Here is a 16,856-nt window from a genome sequence, read left to right as displayed (position 1 = left end):
TGGATCTAGGGTGTGGTCAATGCATCATTGCAGGAGGGAGTGGTTCCAGCCACCTTGAAAGAGGTGGCGATCCGACCACTCCGGAAAAAGCCCACCCTGGACCCATTGGTTTGTGACAACTACCGACTGGTTGCAAATATCCCCTTTTTAGGGAAGGTGATTGAGAGGGTTGTGGCACAGCAATTGCAGGTACTCTTGGATGAAACAGATTATCTTGACCCATCTCAGTCTGGGTTCAGGCCTGGTTATGGGACTGAATTGGCTTTGGTTGCCCTGATGGATGACCTTTATCGGTCAGGACAGGGGGAGTGCGACCCTGTTATTCTTAGTTGATCTCTCAGCAGCGTTTGATAACATTGACCATGGTATCCTTCTGGGCTGACTTGGTGAGGTGGGTATTGGAGGCACTGTTTTACAGTGGTTCCAATCCTATCTCCAAGGTCACTCTCAGAGAATAGCATTGGGTGACAGTCTTTTGGCCCCCTGGCAGTTGTGCTGTGGGGTACCGCAGGGTACCATCTTGTCTCCCATACTGTCTAACCTCTATATGAAGCCCTTGGCAGCGGTCATCAGGAGATTTGAGGTGATGTGTCAGCAGTATGCTGACGATACCCAGCTCTATTTCTCTGTAACATCTGGATCAGGAGAGGCCGTGCAAGCCCTTGACTGCTGCCTGAACTCAGTGGTGGGCTGGATGAGGGCCAATAAACTGAGTCTGAATCCTAGCAAGATGGAGGCACTGTAGGTTGGTGGTTCCTGAGTTTGCATAATTGGTCAGTTGCCTGCTTTGGATGGGGTTGTACTCCCTCTGAAAGAGCAGGTTTGTAGTCTGGGGGTGCTCCTGTATCTATCTTTGTTGCTAGAGGCCCAGGTGAACTCAGTGGCTAGGAGTGCCTTTTACCAGCTTCGGCTAGTAAGACAGCTGTGGCCGGTTCTGCACAGGGATAGCCTGACCACTGTTGTCCATGCACTGGTAACCTCCAGGCTGGACTACTGTAATGCGCTCCATATGGGGCTGCCCTTCAGGTTGTTCCGGATGTTGCAGCTGGTGCAAAATGTGGTGGCAAGACTGCTCTCTGGGGCAGGGTATCGCCAACATGTCACCCCACTGCTGAAAGAATTGCACTGGCTGCCCATTTGCTACTGGATCAAGTTCAAGGTTCTAAATTTGGTGTACAAAGCCCTATACAGCTTGGGACCAGGATACTTGAAAGACCATCTTATCCCATGATTTTATATCAAAGACTGCAATGGAACTTTTAAAGTTTAGCCAGGATACCTCAAAGATTGCCATAGCCTGTATATACCCAGTTGATCACTGCACTCTACAGGTGAGGGCCTCCTGCATATACCATCTTATCAGGAGGTCCATTCCACACAAAATGGGAAATGAACCTTTAGTGTGGCGGCACCTACCCTGTGGAATTCCCTCCCCTTAAATATTACAGGCGGCTATTGAAGACCGTCCTCTTTCATCAAGTCTTTTAAGTTGAAACCTATCCCAGTCTGCATCCGTATTGGAATTGCTTTATTATTATTATTATTATTATTATTATTATTATTATTATTGTGTTGAATATGGCCCAGACCAAATATTCTACAGTGATGATGTCCATATTGTTCATACCTGTGTTTCAAGCCTTCATTAGAGGCATGAGCCCAGCTGAATCAGTTGAAAGGCCTATCCAGTCTAGCATTCTGTTTTACACAGTGGCCAAGCAGATGTCTCAGCAAAGCCAACAAGCAGAACATGGGAGTGATAACTCTCTCCCACAGTTGCACCTCCGCAGTTGTTGGGAACATAGCCTTCTACAGAGTCAGACCTTTGGTCCATCTCTCACAGTATTGTCTACACTGACAGGCAACAACTCTTTAGTTTCAGACAGGGAGTCCTACCTGGAGGTGCCAGGGATTGAACCTGGGATGTTCTGCATGCAAAGCAGATGGACTGCCATTGAGCCACTGCCCTTCCCCTTAAGAGACATTAGTCAGAGGCAGGCTGCCTCTAATCTTGGCGATAGTATATATAATCATCATGACTAGTAGCCACTTACAGCCTTATCTTCTATGAATTTGCCCATTCCCTATGAAACAATAAGGTTGCCATTGCTGAACTGTTGAATTCAGGAATTAAAACCAAACATCCACACCACCACCCACTCCCCAAGCTATCCACTAATTTCAGTCAGAAAAACAAAACAAAACAGCTGAGGTATGAGTCAAAATACCTATTTTCCTTATATAGAACAGGTTTGGTGTCACAGCCTAATATGCTGCTCTTTCAGATTCTGAGGTGAGTACAATATTAATAACAAGAATTAAGGAAAAGTAAGAAATAAACCACGTGTGTGAGCTTAGTTGGTTCCGAGGGTTGCAAACTTGAGCCTACTCCTATTTAATGGTATCATTGTAGTTTTTAACTCCAAACGATAAAATAGGCACATTAACAGCATGCGTAACTTTCTAAGGGCAGTTAATGTTCCTAGAATGAAAAATATAACCTCACTGGGTACAGATACAAAAACACTGCAAACTCAAACTTCATAACTTCCTCTAATAACAAACTCAGGCAGTGAGTGTTGACAGAAATGACACCAAACAGGGCCAGTGAGAAATAAGAGAGGAGGTATCAGCATGCTTCGGGGAACCCCAAGGTTTATGGAATTACAATTTTTTAAAAAAACTAAAGGGTGCAACACACACACCCAACAGCTCAGTGAGGACTGAGCATGCTCATTAGCCATGGAATGTTGGTTGAAATGTTTTGAGTAAATGTTCTGCTGGGAGGAAGAGTGGAGTGCCCTGCTTAGAGGCAATGCATGGCTGGAAGCCTGACCAGCAGCACTAGAGCCTAACAGTTAAGGGGTGAGGATTTTGTTCCCTCTAATGCTGAATATGAGTGGGCCTGTGCTCCTACCTTTGTGAGCACCAAAGCTCTACAAGTCTGCTGTTGCAGGCTAGCTGAAGCTGTGAACGGGAACACTCCTGTAAGGGATATATATTATGTTTTGTTGCAGTTGGCTACTTTTAGTGCAGCCTTATATTTAGGCACTAGCCTGGTACCCACAGGTGACCAGGAATTCACTGCAGGCGAGCGAGGGGGCTGTTGGAGGAAGGACAAAGTGCTCAGAGTCCTTTGGGCCTGGCATAGAAACTAAGTGGGATGCCAGCATAGAAATACAAAAGCTATATGCACATTCCCCAAGACCTGTTGGGGATTATGCATAATGGCCAGAGAATGTACAAAATTCAGGTGATATATGCACATTTCCCAAGGTCTGTTGGACATCATGTATATTGGATCTCTTCATGGAAGATTAATGTGCTCATTCTCAATGACGTCTGATGAATGTGCACAATAGCTGGTTATTATGCACATGAACTGCTAAACTTGCATTCCCCTTAACACATATGCAATAGCTACAAAAAGACTTAACACCAGCAGGCTGGTATCTGTCTGGCTTTGTGAGATAAGTCTGTCTTGTCCTCCTGATTGCATCCCTGCTGCAAAAGCTTGGCTGGGAATATGACCTTGCCCTCCAACCACTTTCCCATCCAGACTGAAATCTGAGGCAAAGCACGCCCACAGTAGCAATGCATAACACTTCATAACTGCAAGAGAACGAACATTTGGTTGGTGGAAGTGAAAGTGGAGGTGGTCAGGTTTTTAGCTAGAAAAATACAGTTCCCCAGCAACTGACAGTTCTCCTCTTCAAAATGCCATCTAGATCAACTGTGCATTCCAATTAGAAAAGGAAAGGTCCATAGTCATTAGCTCAATGCTTATACAGAGGAAACATCTAACAAATTGGTGGGGTGGGTGGGTAAAAAGAGGATATAATTTCAATCTTGTTCTCTTAGACGATAATGGGTGTTGCTCTCATTTCCGGTCTGCCTGTGACAGGTTTATTTTACCCATTACTCTCTTACTTGGCAACACAAGTTTGGGAAACCAACTGGTCACAGTTGACAGATGAAGATTAGCTAATCTTATCATAACAGTACTGCAACCATCGCCTTTTGAGGCGCCATTTAAGCAGTCTGAAATTCTGTGCCCTGTGAGACATTTCCCTTTCATTTTATTATTCATCTGCATGTGTCTATTGTATTACTTCAAGCAATAATCATTTTTTGGGAGATGCCATTTTCCCCCTTTGAAAAGGAGTGCTCACTTAATGTCACACTTCAAACTTCTCCTCTTCCCTAATTTGTAGAAAGCCAAATGCACAAACAGCTTGCAACATTGTTAAAGGCATCCAGCAGTACTTATAACCTTGGGTTGTGATATAGAATTGTTGTTGTTGCTGTTATTATTATTAATTGTATAGGTACACATGCATACCTTTAAACTACAATGAAGGGTGAAGCTTTGGATATGCTTCTGAAATTACAGTCCGCCATCCTACCAAATATAGCAAACTTCACTTAAAAACTCAGAAGTTCCAAAAACATGTGCAATATGCCATAAAGGTACGTCCAACTTAATGATATGAAATATAGTTAGCTGGATGTCTGAGTTCTAAGGATCTAATGCTTCTTTATAGCAAAACAAACTTTTTGGTAGGTGGGAATGGAGGAATGCAACTTGTCAGCATAACTTTCTCTCAACTCTGCGTGCTTTGCACTTAAGAGCACGGATGTGACCTGTGACTGCCAATGCAACATCATTATTTTGTGCCAGGGCTAAAGTACTCCACTGCCGAACCAATTTGCTTCACATAGCATTTGTAGCTGTTATAATTTTTATTTTATTTTTTTATTGGTTGTGCTGTTCTTACCTGCCTGGGGCACCCTCAATAGGCAGCAAGGAGAGAGATTTTAAACAAATAAGTCATATTTGTGCATTTCAGTGCAGAAGTGATGTACTTCACTTGTTACAATTGGAACAAGCTACTATTTGGGAAATGCTGGTGTGAATGCAGCCTGAGTGAACCCAACAGATAAAATATGATGAACAGAGAATGAAAGCAGTGTCAGAGAGCAGAGTCAGCTATAAATGTGCAGTTACACTAATTTCACAGGATCCTTTGGGGTTTGTGGGCTCTGCTTTGAGAACTACAGAGCCAATGTACTTTTAAACGATAGGTAAATAAGAGCAAACAGTCTTGTGCTCCCTTAAAGAGTGACAGAGTTACTGCAATATAAGCTTATTTCAAGGCCATGGAAAATTATGGGTGCTCTGACATAGCAATTTATTGATGACTCTGTGCACACAGGTTTTGCACAGCATGCATATTATCTATAATGCCAGCCCATATTATTTTCCCATTTAACCCAGATTTACTTTTGTAGAAAATTTGATAAGTAAATGAATGCATGTGGAAACAGTAAATCTGAATGAAATGGTGGTTCTGACGGTGTTGTTGGGGGGGGGATATGGAATGACATTGTGATGAGGACAATGTTGTATGGACACTGAAAAACATTTGAGTGCATGCACAGTGAATCCACAATAAACTGCTGCATGGAAGCACCCTCTGCCACAATAAATCTGTTACAGTGCAATCCCATGTCTTCTCAGAAGTAAAACCTAGGGATGAAATAGGGTTTGAGCTCAGTAGAAGGGTTTGCTCCCATATAAATGGGTATAGGTTTTCAATGTGTGCTTAACCCAGGAAGGGAAGGGCATATACGCAGAACATATGTGAAAATGCTATGGACATAATATATCTCCACTTCAGCAAAGCTTTTGACAAAGTGCCCCATGATATTCTGATCAGCAAGCTGGCTAAATGTGGGCTGGATGGAACTACTATCAGATGGATCCACAGTTGGCTGCAGAATTGTACTCAAAGAGTGCTTATCAAGGGTTCCTTCTCAAACTGGGCGGAAGTAACAAGTGGGGTACCACAGGGCTCAGTCCTGGGCCCAGTGCTCTTTAACATTTTTATTAATACTTGGATGAGGAGATGCAGGGAATGCTTATCAAATTTGCAGATGATACAAAATTGGGAGGATAGCTAATACCTTGGAAAACAGAAACAAACTTCAAAGGGATCATGATAGGTTGGAGTGTTGGGCTATAAACAACAGAATGAAATTTAACAGGGGTAAGTGCCAAGTTCTACACCTAGGAAAAAGAAACCAAATGCACAGTTATAAGATGGGGGATACATGGCTCAGCAATGCTACATGCAAGAAGGATCTTGGGATTGTTGTTGATCACAAGCTGAATATGAGCCAACAGCACAATGTGGCTGCAAAAAAGGCAAATGCTATTTTAGGCTGCATTAACAGAAGTGTAGTTTCCAAACTGCGTGAATTATTGGTTCCCCTTTATTCGGCACTGGTTAGGCCTCATCTTGAGTATTGCGTCTAGTTGTGGACACCACACTTTAAGAAGGATGCAGACAAACGAACAGGTTCAGAGGAGGGCAACAAGGATGATCTGGAAACTGGAAACAAAGTCCTATGAGAAGAGACTGAAAGAACTGGGCATGTTTAGCCTGGAGAAGAGAAGACTGAGGGGAGATATGATAGCACTCTTTGAGTACTTGAAAGGTTGCCACACAGAGGAGGGCCAGGATCTCTTGTCAATCATCCCAGAGAGCAGACAAGGAATAATGGGCTCAAATCGCAGGAAGCCAGATTTCGACTGAACATCAGGAAAAATGTCGTAACTGTTAGAGCCATACAACAATGGAACCAATTACCTAGAGAGGTGGTGGGCTCTCCAACACTGGAGGCATTCAAGAGGCAACTGGACAGCCCCCTGATGGGTATACTTTAATTTGCATTCCTGCATTGAGCAGGGGGTTGGACTTGATGGCCTTATAGGCCCCTTCCAACTCTATAATTCTATGATTCTATTCTCTGTAAAAACAAAACAAAAAACAAAACAAATGAGAGACTCTTATAGCATCTCTGGAAACACAGCCAATGGCAACCAATCAGGAACTGCGCCAGAGATGACACCCACACACTACAGTCATGAACAGCTACAAAACTATATCTTGCTTTGGCCAAGGCTATGCAAACATAGCCACTTTCTGGCTGATATCATTTTTATTTGAGAGCAAATGCATCTATGTATTTAGGTTTCACCAATGTTTCAATAATTGGGAAAGGAATTAAATCTGCATTTGGACATCATGATAAACTATGACAAGAGCAAATCTAACTGAACCGGAGGCCCATGCAGTCCTCCTTTTTGTCTTCTCCACTGCAGCTGTGAGAAGAAAGATCAAACACTTTTGTTTCCAATTTCAATTTCCTGCAGCTCGTTGCATCATACAAACCTAAACTCTGGTTAACCTTGATCATCGTTTGAAGTTGGTTTGTTTCATCATCCCATGCCTAATGCTCAGTTACTGAAGAGAGGGAGAGTATAATGCGAAAGTTCACACCTATCCCCCCTAAGTGTATAAGGCTTTGGATCTAAGGTAAAGATCTTGTTGGCAGCAAAATACAGTATGGGTTAGGTGTTACCTGTTATGGTGAAAGCCTGGAAGGACAGCGTATTGCCTTTTAAAGTGAGTAGGAATGCCACACTGACCACAGTTTAGGGTTCAGATGACATGACATGCTGTGGTTAATCAAAAACAAGCAAAAGCTTCCCAAAACCTCCCCATGGTCACACTGGAAAAGAACAGTGAAGTATGCAGGCCCAAAGCTCTCATAGGCATGTTCCTATCATAAACCATGGTTTATTGGGACATCTGAATGCTGCCATTCTGTTACAGAGCAGCAGAACAAATGCACCCGTGATTTCCTCAGCTCCATAGATGCAGTACTAAACATTGTAAGGAATATTGAAGTGCAAATTTCATTTAAAACTGCAGAGGGCATTAAGTGAAATCTGAGAGTTCAAAGTGGAAAACTTTCATCAGGTTAATCAAAACAGTTAAATAATTTCATGGCCCTGCTGATATTTAAACACAGTATACCAGGGGGCAGTCTTATTGGTATCCAAAGATGACAAATGACTTTTGTTTGTACACATCCATCTGTTATTTTTGAATTCCTGCTCCACAGCAGACTTCCTGGATCCATGAACAGAGTTTACTGAAAAACCATATGTATGAATCATCTACATTCTACACTGTCTTCTAAACCAGATTTTGATTTATCCGTGCAAAGCTGGATTTGTTCTAGCAAGCAAATTTTTAGTAATCCTTTCTCTGCCATATACACCAATCTGAATCAACAATTAAAGAGATGCAGTGGAATTCCTATTTCCACTAGGAAGATTCTGATTTTAGCTTTTGGAAAAATTAAAGACGTGCATATACTGTAAGTGCACCTTACATTATTTTCTAAGCATAATAAATATATTTGGAAAATACAAAGGAAAGAGCAGAATAATATTACAGTAGAGATTTATGGGAAGAACAGGTTAGGATCTTTCTTTCTTTTTAAAAAAAGTAGGGATAGGGAACCTGTGGCCCTCCAAATGCTGTTGGACAGATGCATCAGTCCTACCCAGCATGGCCAACAGTCAGGGATGCTGAGAGTTGCAGTCCAGCAACAACTGGAGTCACAGGTTCCTCATCTGTATTTTAATATTTCCACTCACTTATTCCTAGAGTTTGATCTTCTCATTCTTTCCCCTGCATTTCACAACCCCAAGTGCTAATCTTGCATCTTCTGTAGGAATTCTGGAGAAATAAAATAAAAGGGTAACTAATTTAGCACTGGAATTTATTACTTATAAATTCTAAGATGCAGGAGGGAGGACTCAGAGGGATGGAAGTAGATCAGGACTGCCAGCCACTCAACAAGAAAAATAATAGCCAGGTCATTTTTATTTTTTTTTACAAGCTCAAATGCTTCTTTCATGGCCATCTTCCATAGGCTCTGTTGAGTTGAGAGAAGCAAAAGTGGCAGACTAGAATAAAAAGGGGAGGTTCACCGCAGCAGTTGATTCCCTACACAGTATTTCCCCCAGTGTTAGAAGTTGAACCCAAGGGCAGGCTCATCCCATCATGCCAGCCAGCATCAGCTGCAGACAGTACCGGTGTGTGATGGGGCTCTACTGCTTACCTGGATGTGGCTGGAGCATTGTTGCTCCCTCCAGTGTATCCACATGGACTCATCCTAACTGCTGTGCTACCCCATCCAGGCAGGCAGCAGCAATGCCGCTGTCAGGAGGGTGGCTCCGCCCCACTACATGCACATTGCTATTGGCCGCAGGGGTTTGCCAAGCTCTGCTCCCTCCAGGGCTGGCCCAAGACTTTTTGCTGCCAGAAACAAAGAACCAGATGGTGTCCTCCCTCCACCCATCATTCCACATACGGAATTTGCCCAGATGAGCAGTTATGTCTTACTTCAGCACTGGAGATGTGTCACTGGTGATCCTCTGCTGTATTTGAGACAGCAGGCTAACTGATGGAGCGAAGAGCAGATGAGCCTAGGAGACTCGGGAAATGATGGGGAAACTGCCCCCAGTATCTGCCACCTGAGGCAGCTGCCTCATTCTGCTTAATGGTAGGGCTTGCCCTGGCTCCCTCGGTTTCTTCCACCATACCAGAATGCAAGCTGACAATGCTAGGATATAGCGACAGCCACAACATGGTAATTGGATGAATTACCTATTGTTGACAAGGAGATTGTACTCATGAAAAAACAAATTCACTAGATGTAAAATGGGACAAATGTCTTCTAGAATGTTCTCTAAGTGGTACCATAGGTGAATGAGGAGCGTTTGCTGTTGAGTCATCCCAACCCCACCAGACTACCAGATGCTGTCAGGAACTTGGAGGCTCTGGCTGTAAGATCTACAAATGCCAAGGGACCAACTGGGTTTACTAAGTAAAGTTTACTAACCATTTCAGCCTATTAAGCATGCAATTATTGAAAAGTTGATGATGATTTTAATTTATTACCTGCCCTTCACCTTGAGGTCCCAGAGCAGGTTACGACAGTTTAAAGTATATCCTTAAAAACAATTTAAACCAACTTACAATCACAATCCTGTACTCATCCGAGAGTAAGTCAATTAGTAGACCTGTATATGTTTGTAATGTAAGACCGACTAGGAATTACTAGATGCCAGAGAACCAGCTATGTTACATGCCTCTACACACCTCATATTTACCAAGACTTCTTTAAAGCGAGATTGCAACTACAAATGCCAGAGCAGGAGAGAGATGCCATGCCTGCCGAATACATGAAATCACAAGCTACTGGATCTGGCACCATCCCTTTCCCTTATGACCTGATTGAGTAGGTAGACCCAAGAGCAAGGCTTTTCAGACTTGTTAATAAATACAAAAGATTTGTTCAGCCATATGTCAGGAGCTTGGAGGGAACATTTTGTTTTGTTTCACAGTGATGGAATATTAAATAGCAGGAAGTACCAGGAAACCAAAGCTTTGAACTGTCTGTAAATGTTCTGAAGTAAGGTTTAGTGACAACTGGGCTTCTTCCGGCAACTCTATCCCCCAGCTGTCTTTTAAAATGAGTTTTATTTCAAGAATTAATATTGTTGAGCCTTTGCTCACCCACAAGGGCTTGGGAGAGGGAAGACATGAGCTTCAGACTCCCCAGCTGCCAGAAGGCGCGGAAGACACAGGCGCGGAGTCTCAACAAGACCTTAGGAGGGAGTGTGAGGCTGAGTTCGGGTCAATTCCCACGGATGGCGCGATATCCAAAGAGAGCGCGCCACCCCCAGACAGATCAGAGGAGCCGTCGGAGGTTGCCTCTGAGCGTACGTTAACTCCCTCTTCATCGAGCGGCTCGAGGGAGCCTCCAAGCGCGTCTCCGCCCCCCCGACCTACAGCCTGTTGCTAAGGAGCCGGTTCTTTCGGATGAGCTGCTGGAGGCACGCCCCCCCGTCACCCCGCTTGCAATGCCATGAGAAACGGACAGGACAGAGGTCGGACTTGCGCAGGAGTCAGAGATTACGATCAAATACTTTCCCTACTTAAGACTGCAGCTTTCCGGTTTAAGCTGCTGAGTCAACTTCCTTCACACGTTGCAGAGCATGTCTAAAGTGTAGTTAGGGAATTCTAGTGAGCTAGCGTAGAGATTCTTATGAAGCGCACTGCTTTTGATGTATCATAAGAACATAAGAGCCTGCTGGATCAGGCCAGTGGCCCATCTAGTCCAGCATCCTGTTCTCACAGTGGCCAACCAGGTGCCTGGGGGAAGCCCGGAAGCAGGACCCGAGTGCAAGAACACTCTCCCCTCCTGAGGCTTCCGGCAACTGGTTTTCAGAAGCATGCTGCCTCTGACTAGGGTGGCAGAGCACAGCCATCATGGCTAGTAGCCATTGATAGCCCTGTCCTCCATGAATTTGTCTAATCTTCTTTTAAAGCCGTCCAAGCTGGTGGCCATTACTGCATCTTGTGGGAGCAAATTCCATAGTTTAACTATGCGCTGAGTAAAGAAGTACTTCCTTTTGTCTGTCCTGAATCTTCCAACATTCAGCTTCTTTGAATGTCCACGAGTTCTAGTATTATGAGAGAGGGAGAAGAACTTTTCTCTATCCACTTTCTCAATGCCATGCATAATTTTATACACTTCTATCATGTCTCCTCTGACCCGCCTTTTCTCTAAACTAAACTTATCCATTACTTTAATAAAACAAGAGGTAATTGCACCTGTGTCTCAGCCTCGTGGATCCCGCTCTGAACGGGACAGATATTTTGCTTTGCAAAAACAGACAGCTAATAGTTCCAAAGTCTACTAGTTGTAAGAACTAAACACAGAAGAGGCAGAGAGAAGTTTAAGATTAGATATGATAAGATTAGGTTCAAGCTTAGACCTTTCAGAATACTTTCATAACTTGCCTTGAGTCATACTTGTGTGTACAGGCTCTCTAAAATTTTAAGCATAAACACACAGACTACCATTTTCCAAATGCAAACAAAGGATCTAGATATTATATTCAGATTTGTTTGTGCCAATGTGGTTATCCTAGTCAGCATCCATCTTTGCTGTCTCTAATGTATATACTTAGTACATATATAAATGGCTAATCTGGTTTTCACCAGAGGTCAACCATGACTGGCCAGGTTCATGCCAAAAATAAGCCAGACTTTCTGGCTTGTTATGGTTAATCAGGAACTAACAGCATGCTCCGGCTTTGATCCTCCTTGCTGGGAACAGGGTAACAAACCAGGAAAGCTTGACTTCATGTTACATCTGAAACAGGGATCGTGGATTGTTGCTACCTAACAAGTCATAATCACTCACAAACCTGAAGCCATGGTTTGTTATTGGTTTGCTTGTTAAGTCTTGTAAGGGAGCAAAAAACGATTATCCTTGGTTTGGATGTAATGCAAAGCCAAGGTTTCCTGGTTCGCTTAGTAATTGCTAGGTATTCCAGTTGTAGACTTGGACTAGAAGGGAAAACATCTGAAGGGTTCTAAGCTTATGAACATGTTTTGCATTACTGACACAGGCTGCAGATTGTGAGTGTGGTACACAGCACCGCTCTACACCGGGGGTGGTGGTAATTTTTTGTGGAAATCCTATGCACAAGTCCCACTGAACATAGTAAAACTTATTTCATAGAATCATAGAATAGTAGAGTTGGAAGGGGCATATAAGACCAATGAGTCCAACCCCCTGCTCAGTCATACCCGTCAGGGGTCTGTCCAGCTGCCTCTTGAATGCCTCCAGTGGTGAGAGCCCACCAACTCCCTAGGTAATTGGTTCCACTGTCATACCGCGTTAACAATTGGGACGTTTTCCGATGTTCAGCCAAAACCTGGCTTTCTGTAACTTGCCCCCATTGTTCTGTGTTCTGCACTCAGGGATGATTGAGAAGAGATCCTGGCTCTCCTCTGTGTGACAACCTTTCAAGTACTCAAAGAGTGCTATCATATCTCCCCTGTCTTCTCTTCTCAAGGCTAAGCATGCCCAGTCCCTTCAGTCTCTCCTCATAGGACTTTGTTTCCAGTCCCCTGATCATCCTTTATTCAGTAAATATGCACAGAATCAGGCTATAAATGTATTTTTTCAGATGCCAGAGTTTAGCTAAATGAACAATGGAAGTCAAGGTTCTACTTATCTAGTCACTTCTTTGTTGTTGTTCCACTAATCGGGGTTCACTTCCAACACAACTTGTCTCCTGCAGTGTTGTGAGATAACACAAACAGGAAAGTGTTTGATGATAACTTCAGACAGCCAACATGTGTAATCAAAGGCTACAGGATGATACAATAGCCAAGCACTTTCCATTATGATTAAAACAACTCCATCTGACATCATCTAACAACAGCAACAACAAAATCCTAATCTCCATCTTTCCACATCTCCAAATCTTGCAGGGGTGCTTCTTTAGTAGAACAAAGGGTAATGTACTAAATTTACAGCTGGATGGACAGCAATTATTTACATCAGGAAATGCCACAAACCACATATAGCTAAGCAAGCAAAACATAAAGCCAATACAAGAATCACAACTGGGTACAGAGGGTTTAATTAATTTAAAGATTGTATTTTTAAAAAATTGCAGCACAGGACGAAAAAGAGAAGGCACTGGACAAGAAAAGAAACAGGAAAAACAAAATGACCTGCTTTACCCAGGCAACAATCTTGACTTTAGTGAGTCTTTGAACAACTTTGCTAGAAATCTTACTTTAGGTGAAACTGCTAAAGCAGCCTTAGCTCTCAAGGCTTCCCAGTGGATTTCAATATGAAATCCAGAGTGCCAGGCATGGGAATGTTCAAATGAGCTAAACTGCCAATCTGAACTTTATTTTTAATCTTTTCAGAACAATACAATTAGATACAGAAGTATCTCATATTAATTTTTCGATGTGTCTTTGTGGTAAAAGTTTGCTTCATATTCTATTTTGTGAAAATTAGCATCTGAAGATATCTGTGCAGAGGTCACTGTGCATAGCCGGTGGCTTTGTTTCACCAGATTGTCAACTGATGTATATAAAGCAGTACTACTGTTACATAAAGTCATCTGTTACAAGATAAGCTTGTGCTCCTCTTATCTGCTTAGTTAGCTTCCCTGCTAAGGCTGTAAGTCCAGACAATACCAGATCTCCAAAAATATTTCTTCTTCAGTTTCCCAGCATTTTGCTCTAAGTTGCCTCACTGCTACCATAACAAAGACAAGGCCAGTCCTACCATTAGATAAAACGAGACAGCCACCTCAGGCAACAGCTGCTGAAGAGCACAGAATAAAAAAAGCTCAGCTGAGTGTGCCAAGCAATCTGCCTTGCACCCCGTAAATTAGCCAGCCGCCTACAAGTGCAGTGAAAGATGCTGCCCCATCACCAGTGTTCAAGTAAGATTAAAGTACCAGCCCAGTTGGCTTCTGTATGTGGAATGTGTGTGTGTGTGTGTGTGTTTGGCACCCCATCTGGCCCTTCACCTCAGGCAGCAAAATGTCTTGGGCTGGCCCTGAACACCAAAGGTAATTTCTTTACCCATAATTTCTTCATTTTCCCCTTCAAATATGGATAATAAGGCTAGTTTTATAACATGCTATTCTGAACTTCTTTGAGGAAATTCTTCAAATAAAAGTACTGCTCAAGTGCACAAAAATTAATCTGTCCTATGCTTGGATAATGTCTATGGTGGTTGTTAATTCCTATAGCACCTTTGGTGTGCAAAGCACTTTAATATCTTTATCTCATTCCCCCAATGACAATCCCCTTGCCAATTCCCATTTTACACATGGGAGGCAAGGCCAAAACTAGCCAAGAGTTTGCTACTGTTTCAGCTTAGTTCTTCTAAGTTCTGTGCTATTTACCAGGGTAACAAATACTCCAGTATCCATTCCATGTAACTCACTGAGTGCTTTGATTTATTATTCTGGCAAGTATTAAATAAATGCATTTATATGACCTGCTTGTCTACTCACCATAGGATCATCATTTTATTTACCACCCAGAACTCCACTATAAATGGTTCTAAAATTAAAGTGTCTATACAGCATCCAATTATTTTGTATATGAACAGCAAAGATATCCTTCTTTGGAAGTAATATGGAAGACAGTAATACAGCTAGGCAAAAATAAATATGCTACTCTGTTTAAATGAAATCAGGACAATGAATCTCACTACATAATTAAATGTGAAAGTCTTCACAGTGCACTAGTTTGCCTACCATTGACAGATGCTTAATTGATCTGATTAGAAATCTTTTAAGTCAAAGATGGGGAACTTGTCCACCAGATCATCCCATCCCATCAGCCCCAGCCATCTTGGTCAGTGATCAGGGATGACAGAAGTTAAGAGTCCAACAACATCTAGGGTACCACAGGTTCCCAATCCCAACATGGTGCCTTCCAGATATTGTTGAACTCCAACTGCCATCAGCCCCAGCTAGCATGGCCAATGGTCAGGGATGATGGGAGTTATACTGGAGGGTGCCACTTTGATTTATTTATTGTATTTCTTAGCCACCCTTCACAATAAGGTCCCAGGGTGGGTTATAACAATATAAAATACAGTATTAAAATCAGTAAAAACAATTTATAATCAGAAGAAAAGGGTAGGTCCTAATAGATAGATAGATCAGGTGTCAAAGGCCAAGTTAAAAAGATGTATCTTCAGCATATGACCAAAGCTTATTAGATGGGCATCCTGTAAAATATTTCATTCACATTCATTATTGAATTCAAGAGTATCTGCAATATATTACAGAAGCGCCACCAAAACATGTGATCCATTTTCATCCCTGACTATGCAGCCCTATTTCTCAGACTAATTCTCGTATAATTTTCCTTGTGCCATCAAAGATCTATAGCTAAGTCAGAAAGTATTGACCCATTTAAGCCCCACCATTCATCATTTTCCCCAACAGGTAGCATTATTTTTTTTGATAAATAAATAAAATTATCCAAAAGGGCTATTGACTAGAGAGAAAATATTTTGCCCTGCTCTAAAAGGGAAATCCATGGTATCAGTGAGTGATCTGCAAAACTTCAATGGCCATGTAGTACTGTGAAACAGCAGTCTGGTACCACAAGAACGATCCAAAGAGTTCAACAACTGTAGAGTCCAGTTTTTCCAGCACACACCACCTGATTCTTTTTACCCTACCCATCCTTATTTCACCCTCCAATGCTTCAAATATCCCTTTTGTTGAACAGTTACACTTGGTCCAAAATTCCAATATTTTAACAGACTTACAGGACAGTCCTATGCACTCAAAAGTAAGTATTATTAAAGTTAAAGGGAGTTGTTCCAGGGAAACGTATACAGGATTCCAGCCTTAGTAAAAGGACCTCAGATTTGGCAACAAAGTCAAACTAGGAACATTACATGCATTGTTTGTGCGCATTTTTCTAATTTGTGAATTTCTCAGAATTCTAGCCACACTATGTAAATAAAATATATTTGCAGCTACTTTCATCTGCACAGCAGCCTGTCTCTTAGGGCTATAATCATTGAGGTTAATTAATCAAAAGTTGGTTCCCATGTTGCCAGAAGTTGCTACTTATGAAGGCAGGAGTGGGCACCATTTTTGTAATCAAAAGCTACATGCAGCAGTGGGGGCATGGTTGCTCAGGAGATACATGCCAGTATATTATCGTTTAAAAGAATACACCAGCATTTTACTTCCTAACTGCTTTTGTAAATCCATCTACAATTTGGAGGCAATTGCCTCGAAATATTTATTTTCTTTATTAAAACAAGTATGCAAAAAGACCATTCATGGCCATGATCCTGCTCAGTTCTCAATTTAAGGCTGTGAGCACACTAGTCGCCTACAGCAACGTGTTTCCATTGGCCACACCTGGACGGGGAACAGACTGATCTGCTGAAACCAGTTTGAAGCTGAATTTTTAAAAAATGAAGTTGATCCCACCAGGCTGTAAAAAGGGGCAGGGTTTGACTAGTGCTGTGTGCCCCCATTTTCAGAAGAGAAAGGTGGAGACGCATTGGAACTGGCAGAACAGTAACTGTCTCTACCCTAAATGTAAAACAATTAAAACTAATAC

Source organism: Rhineura floridana, chromosome 3, assembly GCF_030035675.1.
Source record: "Rhineura floridana isolate rRhiFlo1 chromosome 3, rRhiFlo1.hap2, whole genome shotgun sequence".
Classification (NCBI taxonomy): Eukaryota; Metazoa; Chordata; class Lepidosauria; order Squamata; family Rhineuridae; genus Rhineura; species Rhineura floridana.
The sequence above is the reverse complement of the archived record's forward strand: the minus strand, read 5'-3'. Positions refer to the sequence as shown.